Here is a 16,620-nt window from a genome sequence, read left to right as displayed (position 1 = left end):
GTTATTGCACATATAGGAAGTACAGTCACATTTAGGTTCTTTCTATCGTTTGATTTGATTGGTTTGAGGTCTTTTTCTTAAGTGCACTCACAATTCTTTTTTGGAAAGAAGGCAACCAATGATGAGAAGTGGGCTTGCTGGCGAGTACCAGTCAGCGGCCCCCTTCGTGTTGTAACCGTGAGGTGCTTTCCTTCCTCCCCACACTTTTTCTAGTCTATGGATGGGCTGTTGATGGTAGTTCATTTTAGAATTAGTTTATTTTAGAATTAGGATACATAACAGCAAAGTGACCAATTGGTCATAGAGGCAACTGTGGATAAGGTTATAAAGAGGAAAAAAAAAACTCTTGCTGGAAATAGAAAAATATATTTTTTCTGTATCCAACTAAGGGCAGCCATTTACTGATTTTGAATGTATTGAGTGGGGGGCTGGCTGTCTTCTTTCCCCCTATAGCTCCTATTGTATTAGCCATATATGACTTGGCTAATATAGTGCTAATTCCAAATGATGTCACCTACATTTAAACTGATTTTAATACATTTTAAAATAGGTGTCAGGTAATAACTTTGTAATCAACATGTGCAGGTTTGGATTATTATATTGTACTATATATTTGATTTGGATTGTGTTCAATAAACACAAAACGCATGAATCTGTATCTTTTATGGTTTTTAATTTTAATAAACATTGAAACGAGAAGGATCTTAATGGAACATACTCACAAGATAAAGCTGTGGCAAATGCTGATGAAAGGTGTTTGTTTTGTTAGAGGTGCTTCATTTAGCTTTAAATTTTGTCTTGGTCTGTGTTCTCTAGAAGTTGACTATGCGAAATGTGTATGGTTTCATAGCTAATCCCTTTATTTTGAACTTTTTTAGGAACCTTCAGGAGGGCCTCTTCATTTGGACATTTCAGAGTTGTGACATTAGCGGGTATATGATGTTGTTCTGACGTGCGAAGTGGCAATGAATTCTTCCTGGGAGTGTAAGTGACAGACTTGGGTGTGCAAAACCCCTACCAAGACAGCTTGCACAGTGATAGAATGGAAGTTATGAGGGTTCCATTGAACTTTTTCCTTGAGGTATGATAGTCCTAACGCAATAGGTGAGCATCACTGACATTTGTTTCTGACATTCCACCAGATGCAACAGCACTGAATTAGAATGACCCTGTGATCAGAAACTATTGTACTGCCATATGTCTGTTTTTTGTTTTAAATGATGTAGGATTCCTTTTGTGAGGTAGGCAATATGGTTCCAGCTGATGATGTTGACCTAATTTTATGTTGCCTATTATTAAGGAAATTGTCTGATGCATTGCTTCCTTCCATATTGGTAAGGTCTGGAATTCAAAACGCCATCACTGAAACAGAATATTTGATCAATGTCTGATGTTCTTTGGTTCTGAAATCATGTCAGCCTATGATTGGAACAAAGGAACAAATATGTTATATGATCAGACACCTGCATGTATGTGTACGTGTGAAATTGTTGTGATCCTGAGTTAAACATTGTTTTCATTCAACATATCAATGCTTACACAAGTAGCTTGTTTTGGCATTGTAAAGTTCACATGGGAGTATGTATACATTGGCAGATGTGGGAGATACTACAGGAGGTAATGAGTTTTTGGCTACTATTTTTATTGCAAGGAACAAGGTGAAAATAAACAATGCGCAGAACCAAACAGGGCAAACCAAATGTGAAGAAGTCATTTGTGCTGGATGAAACCATAGTTGTATATGCATGCCAAATTGTCTAGAGTCCAGATTCCAAAATACTACTCACATCAGAAATGGAATTGTGTCCTTGAATAGTCTACAACGTGAATGTGTTGCACACACTGGAGGAAATAAGGTGCAAGGTTTCTTACGGCTGGTGGTGAGACCCATCTGCCGGTGTGTCTTCTTCTGACAGGGCATCCCTTCCTGTAGCTGTCACAGATTTTGATGGGATGGATGTAGGTTGACCACAGATGGGGGAGAGAGAGGTAGAAAAGCACTGCAAAGGGTGGTGTTTATGTCCTGCAGCACTACAATGAGCTGGACCATGTTGGTGTTGTGGGTGGTCAGATCCTGGTGTATGTCCCTCTGCAGCTGCTTCATCTCCTGGATTTTCATTAGTACCTGGCCCATCATGCCTTGGAAGTCCTGATTGGCTCCAGCAATGTGGTGAATGGCAGCCTGGGTGTCACTAACCCCGGTGGGCTCCCTCAGTGGGCCCACAGTTACCCTTCAATGATCCGTACCCCCACAGGCCTGTGCCCTTGGCACTTGCTGTACCCTCTCACTGGGTCCTGGTTCCTCAGTGACTGGGTTGGTAATTGCCACCTCAGAATCCAGGACAGGGGGGGCACAAGATGTTACTGACTGTGCTAGGTACATAGGTTAAGGGAGCAGAGGGTGGCTACATTATTGCTGCTTGGGTGCGAGGTGTTGTTGTGGGTACAATATGACCCACTGTTTCCATCTGCTCAGGCTGACCAGATGTGCCAGGTAGGTCATCCACACCCACATCTCCAGAAGTGTTGTCATCACTGAAAGCCTGATCCTCAGCTGAAGTGGAAGTCTGCTCAGTGGCCTATGCTACATAGCGGAGTTAACCAGCACCCACCACTACTCCTTACCTCTTTTCCTCCCTGCTTTATGTTCTACCTGTATCTCTCCTTACCTCCCCTCCTTCTACTTACCGCCTTCCCTTTAAAACTCATTCCGTCCTTCCTTTTTTGCTCCCCCTCCCCTTTCTTTATTACTTCTTTCACTTGCTCCTTCCTTCCTCTTCATAACTCTTTCTTTTTCCCTTCTCTTCTGTTCCTCTCGCCTCTACTTCTGTGAGAGACAGAAAGTATGTAAGACTCAGGTGGGGGTTTAAGCAGACTCAGAGCCCAGTATGTTCTCTGATGGGGCCTTATCACCTCCTGGCTACAGCATCATTGCATCAAGCGCCTTGTGACATTGCAAGTGGTTGGTAGAAGACTGTTTTAAGTGCTTCAGTGGTGACGTCGCATTACCTCTGTCATCTTAATGAGAGCAGGATCACTTCTTGAACGAAGTCCGTATTTATTTCACATGACCCTTGCCTGGGGGAGGCCTGGTAAAGACGCGTGTCCCTGTTTTTAGTGCCCTCGAGACTTCACAACAGCGGGGGAGCCTGTGTCTTCTATTCAAACTGCCCCCATTGTACATCACAGGGAAGTTGGCTGTCCTTAACTGCCACGCTGTCATTTGCTAGCTTTAATCTGAGACGGCAGAGAAAGTCATCTGATTGGTTGAAGGCGTGTTCTGTCTGCAAAAGCCATGCCTTTTTCTGCTTTGTTTCTTTTGTGGGCGCCCCCTGAAGAACTGGCATCTTCCCCTCAATGGCTGCTGGTGAGAGAGGGACCCGGTAAGTGCAACACATTCCACAAATATTTAGAATTTGAGTGTATCTGTATGATGTGCAACATGTAGTGCTTAATATATGTGTGGACTAGTCAGTTGCAGTGTATAGCTAACAATGCGTGTTAGTTGGTAAGGGTATGTAAAATACAGATAATTACTTGCTGTGCAAAAATAGGTGAATGCACAGTGAGATTAAACACTGTGTTTTCGATCACTGCACGACAGATTAAAAAAGTCAAGCAGATGAATGTTGAAATGTAGATTACTCCTCATTGCAGTGCGAGAATGGAAGGGCACACAGTTTCTGATTACTGCTCAACAGATATAGGAATTAAAATGGCTGTATGTTTAGATGCAGAATAGTAGTTAAAATGTAGCAATGTCCATGACACTCTTACAGGCTCAATGTCAGACCACAGAAGCACAAGTGTGAAAAAGACTGTTTTCGACCTAGGGGTCGGAGGAATTCCACAAAGTTGTTATGTAACTACACAGAATTCCTCGTAGTGCAACTCCACGGGCTCCGCCCACCCCTAATTGTTATTGGTGGAAATGTGGTATTGAAATCCACATAATTTGTAATACAGTAAGTAGAGACCTGGGAAGAGACAAAATAGGTAGATATTACTAGTGCAATCTACTTTAGTGGTATTGAACTTAATAAGAAGTTTGGAGACATTCAACACATGCAGTAGAATTGAGCAGCTTATTAGATGCGCTGATAGGTAGCAGTTTGTAATACAAAATGAATATGACATCCCCAAAACAATTCAGCCAACACAGTTTAGAATTAACATGTGCATTTGACCATTCCAAGGCCTAGTTGTGAGGAATACAGGCAAACACAAAACTTGATTGTATATCTAGCATTAGTCATCATGTGAGCCATACAAATTCAAATGGTCAGTCACATGCCACATCTTATCAGCGGAGTTACCTTCATTCCTTACATATATTTGAGGTACACACTTGGTATGGTGTTGTTCATGTCATCAATAGTTTCAGTCGAGGCGACCAGTACAACATTAAGTATGTATATTGCACAGTCCATGGGTGGTGAACATCAACATGGGCAAGATCACAATTCGTCTTGTTTAGAGTCACATTAACAGGGCCTCATGGTAGTTGACGTCATTTCAATCTCGACTTCCCAACACTTTCAAAATCGTTGGTGTAACATACCTGTTGGCAACATTCATTTTGGGAGGACTATACATGGATGATATTTTTATATTTATACACTTACAGATAGCATTCCAACATGATGCAACAATAAACATGTACACTAACAAACCAGCATATCTAATACTGGATTTTGTGTGCAAAGTAGGTAGACCATACAATAGCAAAAGCAAAATTGACAGCCAACAGGACATTGAGGTAGTGTAACTTACCAGACTCGACTCATCCAGCTATTCCTGTCAGACCCTCAGTATGGAGGATGGCCATTACGTTCTCCTCCCAGGGAAAGAGTTGTAATGGGACACTGGGAGGACCACCACCAGTACTCTGGGCCTCCAGGTGGTTCTTGGAAAACAGTTAATGCACCTTAAACCTGAGGTCGTTACACCTCTTCCTAATTCATTAGATTTTACCAAATGAATTTCTGCATGATCAGTACATGATGAAAAATCTGCAGCTCAGTTGTTGACTCTTGGTATTGTGTTTTTAAAAACCTACAAACCCTATATATTCTTGAGACTGGAATGGTCTTACAAACATAAAAGTATAATATTTTGGTAGACCGACATCAAAATACAGATGAAAATATTGTCACTAATTTCTATATTTTCAACATTTTTTCATTACTAGTTAGAATTTTGTCTACTTTTTTCAAAAGATGATAGCATAGCTTTCAGGAATCACCCATGATTTTCACCATAAACTGCAAGTATATTTATTTTTTGTTAAGAGATTTATATAGCGCAAACTTGACCCAAAGATATCGGGTATCAGAGCGCCTTACATGAGCACCAGTTTCGTTACATATTCATTTTTGTTAAGCACGGGTAGATTAGTTGATTTGCTCACAATCACAATATGATGTGCATCAATGCCGAGACTAGAACCCACTTCCCCAGCTTCGAAGTCGACCACTCTAGCCGCAAGGCTACATCCTCTTGATTGAAACACCAAATAGGAAAAATGGACTAACTTTTAGAAAAATGGCACAACTGTGCTAAAAACATTGATTTTTTTAAACAGCTCCGCCTATTGCTCAAAACTGGAAAGATGTAATGTAGGCACATCAAACCTTTCATTGATGCCATTTTTATTCAACAAAACAAAAAATACCAATGCTTTGGCTATTTTCCCATTCCCTAATGGAAACTACCATTTTTGCATGGCATTCCCCTAGATTGTTCCCTTCTTAAGCTGCACCTGTTTTGTTGACCATAGGGTTCTGCATACTCTACTCCTGCTAACCAGTGGTAAAGAACATGTGCTCTTCTTTTTAAAGATCGTAAAATTGACATTCACCTAATTTGCACATTTAATTTACTTATATATCCGTAGTATAAGGTACTATATGAACTCACGGCCTGTAAATTAAATGCTACAAGTGGGCTGCAGCACTCATTTTTAACCCTGAGCGTAAAACTCCACTCTGCTCGCAGAGTTTGCAGGGTTTTGCAACTCTATGTTCCGCATAGAATGCTGAGTTACCGAAAAACTCTGCACTCCGTAAAGGAGCAGAGGTTTTTTTGTTCTGTTGCATGAAATTCGTTTTTGCGTGCCCTGGAGCGACTTACTGGGTGCCTGTGATTGCTGACAAGATTTCCTGAACAGTTCGCGAGTGCATTGAGATTTAGTAGGTGGCCGCTTGGTCCCGCGAGAGTTTGCAATCGCGAACACATAATTCGGACAGGCCATCGGACTTCCCGCAGAAATTTTGTGAAGACCGCGAGCCCGAACATGCAGAATCTACCGCGACTTTAATCTGTAGAATATTCTCTACTGAGCAGCATGAAAACCTTCGCGAAATTATGGTTTGGAGTAAAAATACACTCCTCAAATTGACTGTACTTTTTTCTGCAAAGAGTCCTTTGCCTGTTTTTACTTTTTTTTAAAGAGAAATGAAGTGCCCCCGAGTCTCTAACTACCTGGTCCTGTCCAACAGGCTCCTCCCAGTGCTTTGTCCATCTCCTGGTCACTTTTTATTTGGATTTGGAGCAGGACGGATCACTCTTTGTGTCTGCTGTGTCATATATCTTTGGATTTGAGGACTTTTGAATTTTGAAATTTCACAAATAAGTTGGAAAATTGGTGTTGTTTATTTGATGGGGTCATGCACCTAATTTATTTGTACTTTTCATTGTTTTTGGAAAATGTATTGTGGTGGGTGGCCTGTAGTTTCAGTAGGGGCCTAGTTGTTTCTTTGTAAGTAATTTTTCTTTTTTTATAAAGGAAACATGTTGCACAGTTCACTACATGTTCTCTAACTTTTTAAATCAATTTGCAATATTTATTTAATTCACTATGTAGCCCAGTAGTCTGCTAATAGGAAATCCGCCAGTAGACCCAGAGCTACTCATGGGTCCATTAAACATCTGTTTCTGTGGTGTCTGTTGAATTTAAACATCATTTAGGGCATGGATGGCATTGGACTGAAATACAAAATTTGTTTTTTACTGGACCTTCGGTCTTATTTAATTGGCCTTCGTTGGACGTGTGTGGTTGTAATACCTTGCAAACCTTTTTTTAACCCTGTGTTGTCAGCATGCCTCCTTTGTCTGACAGTGTCTGAGTGTGTATATTTGTAATAGTGGGCCATTGTTTGCCTTGGCTGAGCCTTCCCATATGTCCAGGGGCCATTTTGTAAAGTCTGTGTCCATATAGGCCTGCTTGAGGTCATTGTTTTCCCAGGCCTCTTGCTTGTTGTTTTACTTGTGACTATGTGACTGATGGCCATTTTGTGGAAGCAGTTAGTGTGCATTTGTTATAGGCCTATATGTCTTTCCTTTTTTCCTCTTGGCTTATTGTTGTGGTAGCCTGGCCATGTGTCTGGCGGCAATTTTGTGAAGTCAGCCAGCGAGCTTTTGCCATAGGGCTGCATTGTCTGACTTCCTTGTCTTCTTGTTGTGGCTTGGCCATGTGGCTGGTGGCCATGTTGTGAAGGCTACTAATGTTCTTTTGCCATAGGCCTGCATTACCTGTCTTCCCTTTCTTGTTGTTGTGGACTGGCCATGTGGCTGGCAGCCATTTTGTGAAGGCAGCCAGTATGCTTTTGCCATAGGCCTGCATTGTCTGCCTTCCCTTTCTAGTTGTTGTGGCCTGGCCATGTGGCTGGTAGCCATTTTGTGAAGGCAGCCATTGTGCTTTTCCCATAGAACTGCAATGTCTGTCTTACCGTTCTTGTTGTTGTCGCCTGGCCTTGTGGCTGGTGGCCATTTTGTGAAAGGGTAGCCAGTGTGCTTCTGCATTAGGCTTGCATGCCTTGTCATATAGATATGCCTTGCCTTCACACTGTGTTAAGTTAGCATGAGCTTATTAGGAGTTTAATCGCCATTTTACCTTTCTGCTGCTTCTGCACACGGCACATATTGTTATTAGAGCTTTGAGCCTAGTAGATTGTTTTGCTTCACACGAGAATAATATGTTTTGCTATTGTATCAGCTTTGCTTGGTTAGCTATGTCTGTACAGTGAGTGCTGAGGCCTTCAGGATATTTCAACACAGTGGTTGTTGTGAGGTCAGATCTTCGCACGTACTAGACATAACATACATGCAGCTGCGGCCAACTTTGGCTTTAGGCGCATTTTATATTGTACTGCACAGAGCATACACACACACTGATGATGCTTCGCATGCAGAGAGCTGGTGTAAGATGATGGGATCCCTTGCCACTAGGATCAGAGGTATGGGGCCACCCTTCTAAAACCCAAAGAGACCTTCTTAGGTATAATATAATATACTAGCAAGGGAGGGTAAGATTTAGGTGCTATTTAGCCATCTTCCCTCCAGCATTTTAACATTCTTTCTCCCTTCGTATTCTATGGACTAGTATCTATGCTGATTACTTTGTTTCTTATAATATGTTTGCTTGTATTAGCTAAGATACTGCACTTGAGAACATAAGAAAATAAACATTTCAAATGTGCACATGTCTTCATTTACTCCTCGTTCTGGATTGATATGGTTGTATAACGAAAGAGTGTTCATGTGTTCCACGTTACCTGAGGTGTTCTAAGTCCATGTTCTGGGTTGTCTAAACATTGGGAGTTTGTAAGAACCAATGAGACACTGATTGCTAGTCTGGTAGGGGATTTTGGGTACTAAGGTGTGTTTTGGCACACCCTAATTGACTGAGGTTCCAAGTCTCTATGCCTAGTTCTGTGTAGGAGCAGAATCCCTGTGACATGGCGCCCGATCGTTGGTGGTCTTATTACATGACACTTGAGTAGTACTATATTCAGTCCTTAACCCCTTCACTATTGTTTCCGGTTAACAGTGGTGTCGGACAAACCTACCTATACTTACATAGGTCTTTTCAAGCTTGATTAATTCAAAACGGGTTCCTTGAATTAATACCCAGTTGTGCTACGTAGTTTTCTTTGTACCTCTTTCTTTCTGTGTCACTATGGCCGCGGTGGATATTCCGCAACATAGTCGCATTGTGGTGCGCAATCAATTGCAGACTTATAATGTCCCCGTGGATGGCATGGCTATGATAATGGTTGTGAGTGCGGAGGTGGCTTACCCGTACGAAATATTTTACTCGTGGGTGACTTCCCGGCTGTGAATGCAAATACCACTGTGTTCGACACGTACACTCCCACTGCTGTTGTGGTGTCCACGCTGTAGTAGTAGAGGCACTCTTGAGGTCTAACACCTTGTAATTACCTTTGACTATCATTGTTTTAATTGACTTTAGTGTGTTATTTTATCCTAGCCTGAATGTACAATGTCCTGCATATGCTTGTTTCTCTTACAAATTTCTTTCTTGTAATCTTGCAGTCCTTCAGTGTGAGCTGTCACGAGTAGGACAGCCTTGCCAAGAACAGAAGGTGAGGGATGTGCATTTGAAAGCATGCGAGGGAGAGAGAATTGTGAAATGCACTTTTTGGTCTTGAAGTGCAGTGTTGTGGGCAGTGATGCACACATGTGCTTGGTATTGTACATTGGGAGATAAAGTTTGTGATGCTATAGGACATTGAGAGATGAAGTATGTGAATCTATAAGCAGTTGTGCACAATTGTGCATTGTGTTGTACGTTGAGGAGAATTATTTACTTCTTACTATTGGCTTTGACATGGCCTCATGTCATCCTGAATTCTGCTTCAGCTTTTTCTTGGTGCTCAGCAGCGCTTTCAAGTTGTTTGGGTTAATCACGTTCAAGGATTGTTTTTGTGAGATATTGTTTGTACCTGGCAGGCTTTGTGAGCTTCATCAAGATAAAGGCGGGAACATGCAAGATTTAGAGAAAGGGGACGTGGGAACTCCTTCCTGCCATGGGAATGCTTGCTTGGAAGCTGGCCAGTTCTGGTAAGATTCCTATGGTGCAGGGGAGGTCTCTCCCGGACCTAATAGTGTGTTTTGAGATTATAAAGCTGAGGATTGTTGACTTAGAAACCGGGAGTTTGGAATCTGAACGGGGATGGACACGTCTGCTTTGGAGCATGAAACCCTGGTTACTGAGGCTCTCAACCACGGCTGTTTAACTTCCCCAGTCAGCAGTGGGCTGAGATGCAGTGTTTGCACCAGGTGAAGTATTGAGTTTTGAATAGTGCCATTGTGATTTGTGCTTCCAGTGGCTGTGGTCATTTGAAGTGTTGAGTTTTGTTTATTGCCATTGTGTTGTTTGGCCAGAGGCTTTGATCATTTCAGCTATTCTCCTTGTGATGTGTGAGTGAGTTGAGGTGCACATACAAATTAATCAGTTGATGTATACATAGCTTTCTGATCTCTTGCAGGATGTCCCAGTATATTTGCTTGCATCGTATCTCATATTATTTGCTGTTTGTGTATTAATCAGTATTATTCATGCATTTAAGTTACTTTTGCTTGCATATAAACATATATATCTCTTTATATACATATATAAACTTTACAAAAACACACAGACACTAGATGATGTCATCAGTGATGTCATTTGAGATGTCATCAGTGATGTCATCAGTGATGTCACTGACCATGTCATGAATGATGTAATATGTGACATCATCAGCAGTGGATTGCAGGGTGCGCGATATATAGTTAGTGCAACTAACTATATATGGAATTTCATTGGTTTTATGTCAATCAAATGTCCAGCTAACTATATATGGTCTCTAACCTATGGTTTTTTCAGTGAATTTTCAAGGTTTTGTAAATGCAAATTCCTAACTATATATGGTCTATAACCTATGGTTTTTTCAGTGAATTTCATTGGTTTTTTAAAAGCTAATATCTATAGCTGTAAAATATATTCTTTATTACGTGACGTATCACGTAGCCACGTGAGATGCCTCATGACGCGTCGCATAACCGTGACGTATCGGCTCTGCAGCGCCAACAAAACCCGTAACGTAAGCGCGCCGGAGCACGCTTAGAGATATATATATTTTTTTTAACCTTAATTAGAGAAAATCCACACATGCACATATCTTGAGGCCTTGCAAAGGCACATCAAACAAACAGTCCCTACAATTTTGCCAAGTTTGCTGGAAATCTGTTCCCTTAATTTTGCCAAGTTTGCTGGAAATCTGTTCCCTTAATTTTTTTTTACTGTTTCTCTTGGTTTTCCCCTTGTTACGCTTACCGGTACGCTACCCGGTACGCGAACCGGACGCTCCAAAAACACAAGATGGCGGACTTCCGTTACGCTGCCGGTTAGCTGCCCGGTTAGCTGCCCGGTGAGCTGCCCGGTTCGCGTACCGGGACGCGCCACTACGGCGAAAAATCGCAAAAAAATTATTTTTTTATTTTTTGCCACGCGGGGCACTTCAATATCCCCCTCATCAATCCTAGGGGGTCAGGAGGGGTCTACCTTGCCCCCTTTCCTTCATTTCCCCCTTCGTTTTTCACCACATCTTGTCTCTCGATCCTACCGAGAGACAAGATGGCGCCCGCTCCGGACTGTTTAGAATGTTGACAGACACCGGAGAGCCAATCAGCTTCGCTTCCCGAAGTTCCGTTACGCGTCAGGTACGCGAGCCGGGGCGCTGCCCGGAGCGCGCTTACAGATATATATATTTTTTTGAACGTTAATTTATCAAAATCCACTGAAGCACATATATTGAGACCTAGCAAAGGCACATCGGGCAAACAGTCCCTACAATTTTGCCAAGTTTCGTGCAAATCCATTCAGCCGTTCGGGCTAAAAGTGAGGCCAACCGCCCTATGGAAATTAACATGGGAAAAACGCGTTTTGGGACCCCCTTTTTTCTCGGCCCCCCTTGACGAATCCCCCCCAAATTTCCAGGGGCTGCTCAGAAACAAAATGTTCCATTTCCCTGAAAATTTCAGCCAATTCCGTCCCCAAACGCCAAAGTTATTAGACGTAGAATTTTCAAAAATCCCATGGAGAAAAAATCCTAACTATATATACCTACTGGCGACCGCCAGTAGGTAATATATCTACATATATATATATATATATTCACTGACAAAAACCATAGGTTTCACACCAGTTATAGTTAGGAATTAGCATTTAAAAAACCTATTAAATTCACTGAAAAAACCATAGGTTTCACACCAGTTATAGTTAGCTGGAAGTTTTACTCGCATAAAACCATTGAAATTCCCACGTTATAGTTAGTTGGACTCACTATAACTTGCGCGTGCAATGCACTGCTGATGACGTCACATATTACATCACTCATGACATGGTCAGTGACATCACTCATGACTTCACTGATGACACCATCCAGTGAATGTGTGTCTTTGTGATTAGTGAGTAATGTTTAAATATTTAAATATATGTATTAGTGTTTCACTTTGTGTATAAGTGGCTGCATGGGTTGGTGAGTAGCTACATGTGTATGTATATGGGTTATTAGATGTTTTTCTTGGTATCAGTATGAGTTTTTGTATGGTTTAGTGGAGGTATTACTTAGCACATAGATGCATGAATGACTGACTCTCTCTTTGTATGTGTTTTGAAGACAGCATATGTGCAGGACTGTATGGGTGGATGAGTGTGTATATGTGTGTGTTAGTGAGTGAATGACTGTCTCACTAGTGTCTTTATCAGTAACTACATATGTTTTTATCTAGTATATGTGAATATTGATGTATAAAAGTGAGTATATGTAAGAGTGAGGGATTGTAAGAGTTCCTGTTTAAATAATTATGTGTTTCTATAAGTGATTGTTTAAGAGAGTAAGTATGTGTAAGTTTCCTTAGAAGTAAGGTGGTAGTGTGTGTATAGTTATATATGCAAATAAATGGATGTTTAATAGTTTATTTGCATGTGTGAGTATGTGTGAGAGTATCTTTTGGATGACTATCGGTGTGTAACAGGATGTATAGGTGTATCACTACATATGATGAGTAAGTATATGTATGAGTGACTATATAGAACTGTTTGTGAATGAGTGATGTGTATATAGTTGATGGAATTACTGAATTGGTTGTTATAACTGGTATGGGTACCTGCATTTTTTGGAAAAATGTATTTATTATTTTTGAATATGTGTTTCAAGGGTTACATTACAGTGAAAGGAGGTCTGTCACAAGGATGGTGTCATCAGTGATGTCATGAGTGATGTCACTGACCATGTCATGAGTGATGTAATATGTGACGTCATCAGCAGTGCATTGCACGCGCAAGTTATAGTGAGTCCAACTAACTATAACGTGGGAATTTCAATGGTTTTATGCGAGTAAAACTTCCAGCTAACTATAACTGGTGTGAAACCTATGGTTTTTTCAGTGAATTGAATAGGTTTTTTAAATGCTAATTCCTAACTATAACTGGTGTGAAACCTATGGTTTTTTCAGTGAATTTCAATGGTTTTTTAATAGCAAATCTCCATAGGTATGAAAAGTAATATTTTTTTCATAAAGAATTTTATATTGTATAATTATGTAAAAAAAAATATTTAAAAAAAAAAAAGTTTTTAATATTTTTTGCCCGTAGCGCTCCCGGGGCGCGTACCGGTGAATGCACGGGTAAGCGCAATGTTCTGGCGCGCTCCGGGGCGCGTACCGGTGAGCGTCCCGATAGCGCTATTGCCGCGAACGAAAATAACATTGTGACGTATTGCGCAGCCGCGTGATGCGTCATATGACGTACTGCGTAAGCGCACCCGGAAACACGCGATCGCATGCGATCGCGCAACATCTCGACTCGCTTACGCTACGCGCCCCGGGGCGCGTAGCGTAAGCGCGTCGGGTCATGTGATCTGAAAATAACACTTTTCATTGGTGCAGATCAGTTTTGGTTTCCAAATGATGAAAGCCTGGATCATGTGACTTGAAAATAACACTTTTCATTGATGCAGATCAGTTTTGGTTTCCAAATGATGAAAGCCTGGATCATGTGACTTGAAAATAACACTTTTCATTGGTCCAGAACAGTTTTGTTTTCCAAACGATGAAAGACCCCACCTTTTTTCCTTACTCTGACTTTGTCCTTTGACTGAGGAAGACCTGTTTTGAGTTCTATCTCTACTCTTTACTAGTATAAAATGGCTACAGTAGCAGCAACAGCTGGAGCATCTGCCCCACCACCACCACCACCATCTAAAAGACCACGAGATTATTACATTGGTGGTCAAGAGGAAGAGGAGGAGGATGATGAAGAGGAGGCACAGACAAGGCAGTTCCTGCCTGAAGATAAACAGCCCTACAAACCTAAAGAGCACTTTGTATGGGAGTTCTACAAAATCCCTAGGGGTTTTAAAAAAGTTAGCGCTGCAAAGGTAACTTGCTTGATTTGTGGTGCTGAGCTGTCTAGGGGGAACTGTAACAAAAAATATTCCTTCGGGAATCATACAATGATTCGCCACACGATGCGTTGGCATCCAAACAATTACTCTAATGCAGAGTTAAGGGACCTCCGCAGTAAACTACCCCCATCAACATCTAGACCCTCAACATCAAAACAACCCACTCCATCGGGTCCGGGGGCAAGAGACACATTGGCTACTATTCAACCTAAGTTTGCCGATTACAAAATCGTGTGCAAATATTGTAACAAGACACTTTGCTATGGTGAGCAAAGTATCGAACTTATCATGGTTGCTGGTGATAACCATAAGTGTACAAGAAAACCCTAATTTTTCCTGATTTTTTTTTGCTCCAGTTGAGCCATTTACAATTCCCTGTTTTTTGTTTCTCCCCATAAAAAATACAAAAAAAATAAAAGTGTTCAGAAAAGCCAAACAAAGTACAAAATGTTCAAAAAAACATTAAAAAAATATAAAACAACAAAAAGAAGAAAAAAACCAGTTCTTTTTAGAACTACCTTTACTTTATAAAAATAAACCTATATTTTTAAAGAATCTCTGTCAATCTTTTTTCTGCAAGGTACGCGTACCGGTACGTGCACCGGGGCGCGCACCGAGGCGCGCACCAAAAAAAAAAAGAAAAAAAAATTAATGAAGGAGTTAGCTTGAGAGAAGAACACAAAGAGAGTAATGTTAAGAAAAAGAGAGCTAGAGGGAGAAACACAGAGGGATTGTTTATTACATAGTAAAAAACAGAGAAGGTGTAATAAGGTGAAAGTGAGAAAAGTAAAATGACTAAAGGAGCGAAAGAAAGGAAGAGAGAGGAAGAAGACTAAAGTAGAGATAGTAGGAGAATGTGAATGGGTGTTGAAAGAAAAAGAAAAGACAGTAAAAAATGGTGAATGAAGGGTAGTGGTGGAACCGGGATAAATGAACAACGGTGAAGGAGGGTGAGAAAAGACCAGTTAGTGTAAGTAAAGAGGGGTGTAAGAGGGTGAAAAATTGAATTAGGATAAGTCATGGGGAGTGACAAAGAGAAAGGACACAGAGAGTAAAGGAAACAGTGCCTGAATGGGTTTGAGTGAAACAGCAAAGAAAGGTAAGTAATGCAGTGTGTGTGACTTATAGGAGATCAGTGGGTGTAGGTCGGCATATGGGTGTCTAAGGTGTGTCTGTGGGTGTGGGTGTGTGGGGTGTTTTGGTGTGGGTGGAGGTGAGGGTGTGTGAGATATCTGTGAGGGGTGTATGGGTGTGGGGGGTATGTGTGTGGGATGTATGTGTGTGTATGGAATGTGTGTGTGTGTGTGAAGAATGTGTGTAGGGGTGTGTGTGTGTAGTGTGTGTGTGGTGTATGTCAGAGGTGTGTGTATGTGTTGGGAGGGGGGTGAGGTGTGTGTGTAGGAGTGAAGTAAATAATTAAGAAAAAGAGAATGAGTGAATAAGTAAAGGAAGGGAACAGAGGGTAAGTGAAGTAAAGAATGGGAACTGAAACAAGTTGAATATGAGAGGGGAAATAGGGAAAGGGGAGTAAATATGGAGAATATGTGAGGGAAGCAGAGTAAAGAAACAGGAGTGAGGTTCGTTGAGAAAATATTAGTGAGGTTAAAACAAAGGGTGATGACAAACTACATTTTTTTAGTCACACTTACCATATAATAAATGTAACTTTAATTACATTTTTTTACAACACTTTGTATCTGTGAAAGAGAGAAGAAAAAATAAGTTATAATTAGTAAAATATGTATTTTAAATTAAAATATACAAATGAAGAGGTTAAAAAGCATAACAGTGTATTTAGAAATAAAGTAAGAGTGAAGGACATAGAAAGGGAAATAAAGTAAGGTAGAAGGGCAAAAAGAGAGAAAAAGAAATAGAAGGAGAGCAAATTAGTAAGAGTAAGGAATATAGATTCACTGACAGAGAGGAAGAGAAGAACAGAGAAATGAACTGAAGGTAAGAAAGATACTAAAACAATGTGAGTTAGCAAAACTAAATCAGGAAACAGTAGTAAGTAAAAAGATAATGACTGAGACAGAAAAGAGTCTAATTAAGGATGCATTTAGAAGAATGAGGAATAGAAGATAACTGAGAGTAAGTGAAGAGCAGTCATAGAGTGAAGGGATGAAGGGAGAGAGGAAATATACAACGATTGAGGGAAATAGAGTGAGGAAGTTAGTAGACAGACACACTAAGAGAAAAACTGAGTGAGGTGGAGTACAATGAGTGAGAAAAGGAAATGAGTAAGGGAGCAAAAAAAGGAAAGAGAGTAGAAGATGAGTAAAACAGTGGTACTGAGAGAAAATAATTTGGTGATGAAAGTAAAGAGAAGGACATTGAAAGAAAGGAAATGAGGGATAGTAATGGAACC

Source organism: Lissotriton helveticus, chromosome 3_2, assembly GCF_964261635.1.
Source record: "Lissotriton helveticus chromosome 3_2, aLisHel1.1, whole genome shotgun sequence".
Classification (NCBI taxonomy): Eukaryota; Metazoa; Chordata; class Amphibia; order Caudata; family Salamandridae; genus Lissotriton; species Lissotriton helveticus.
This window is presented reverse-complemented; position numbering follows the sequence as displayed.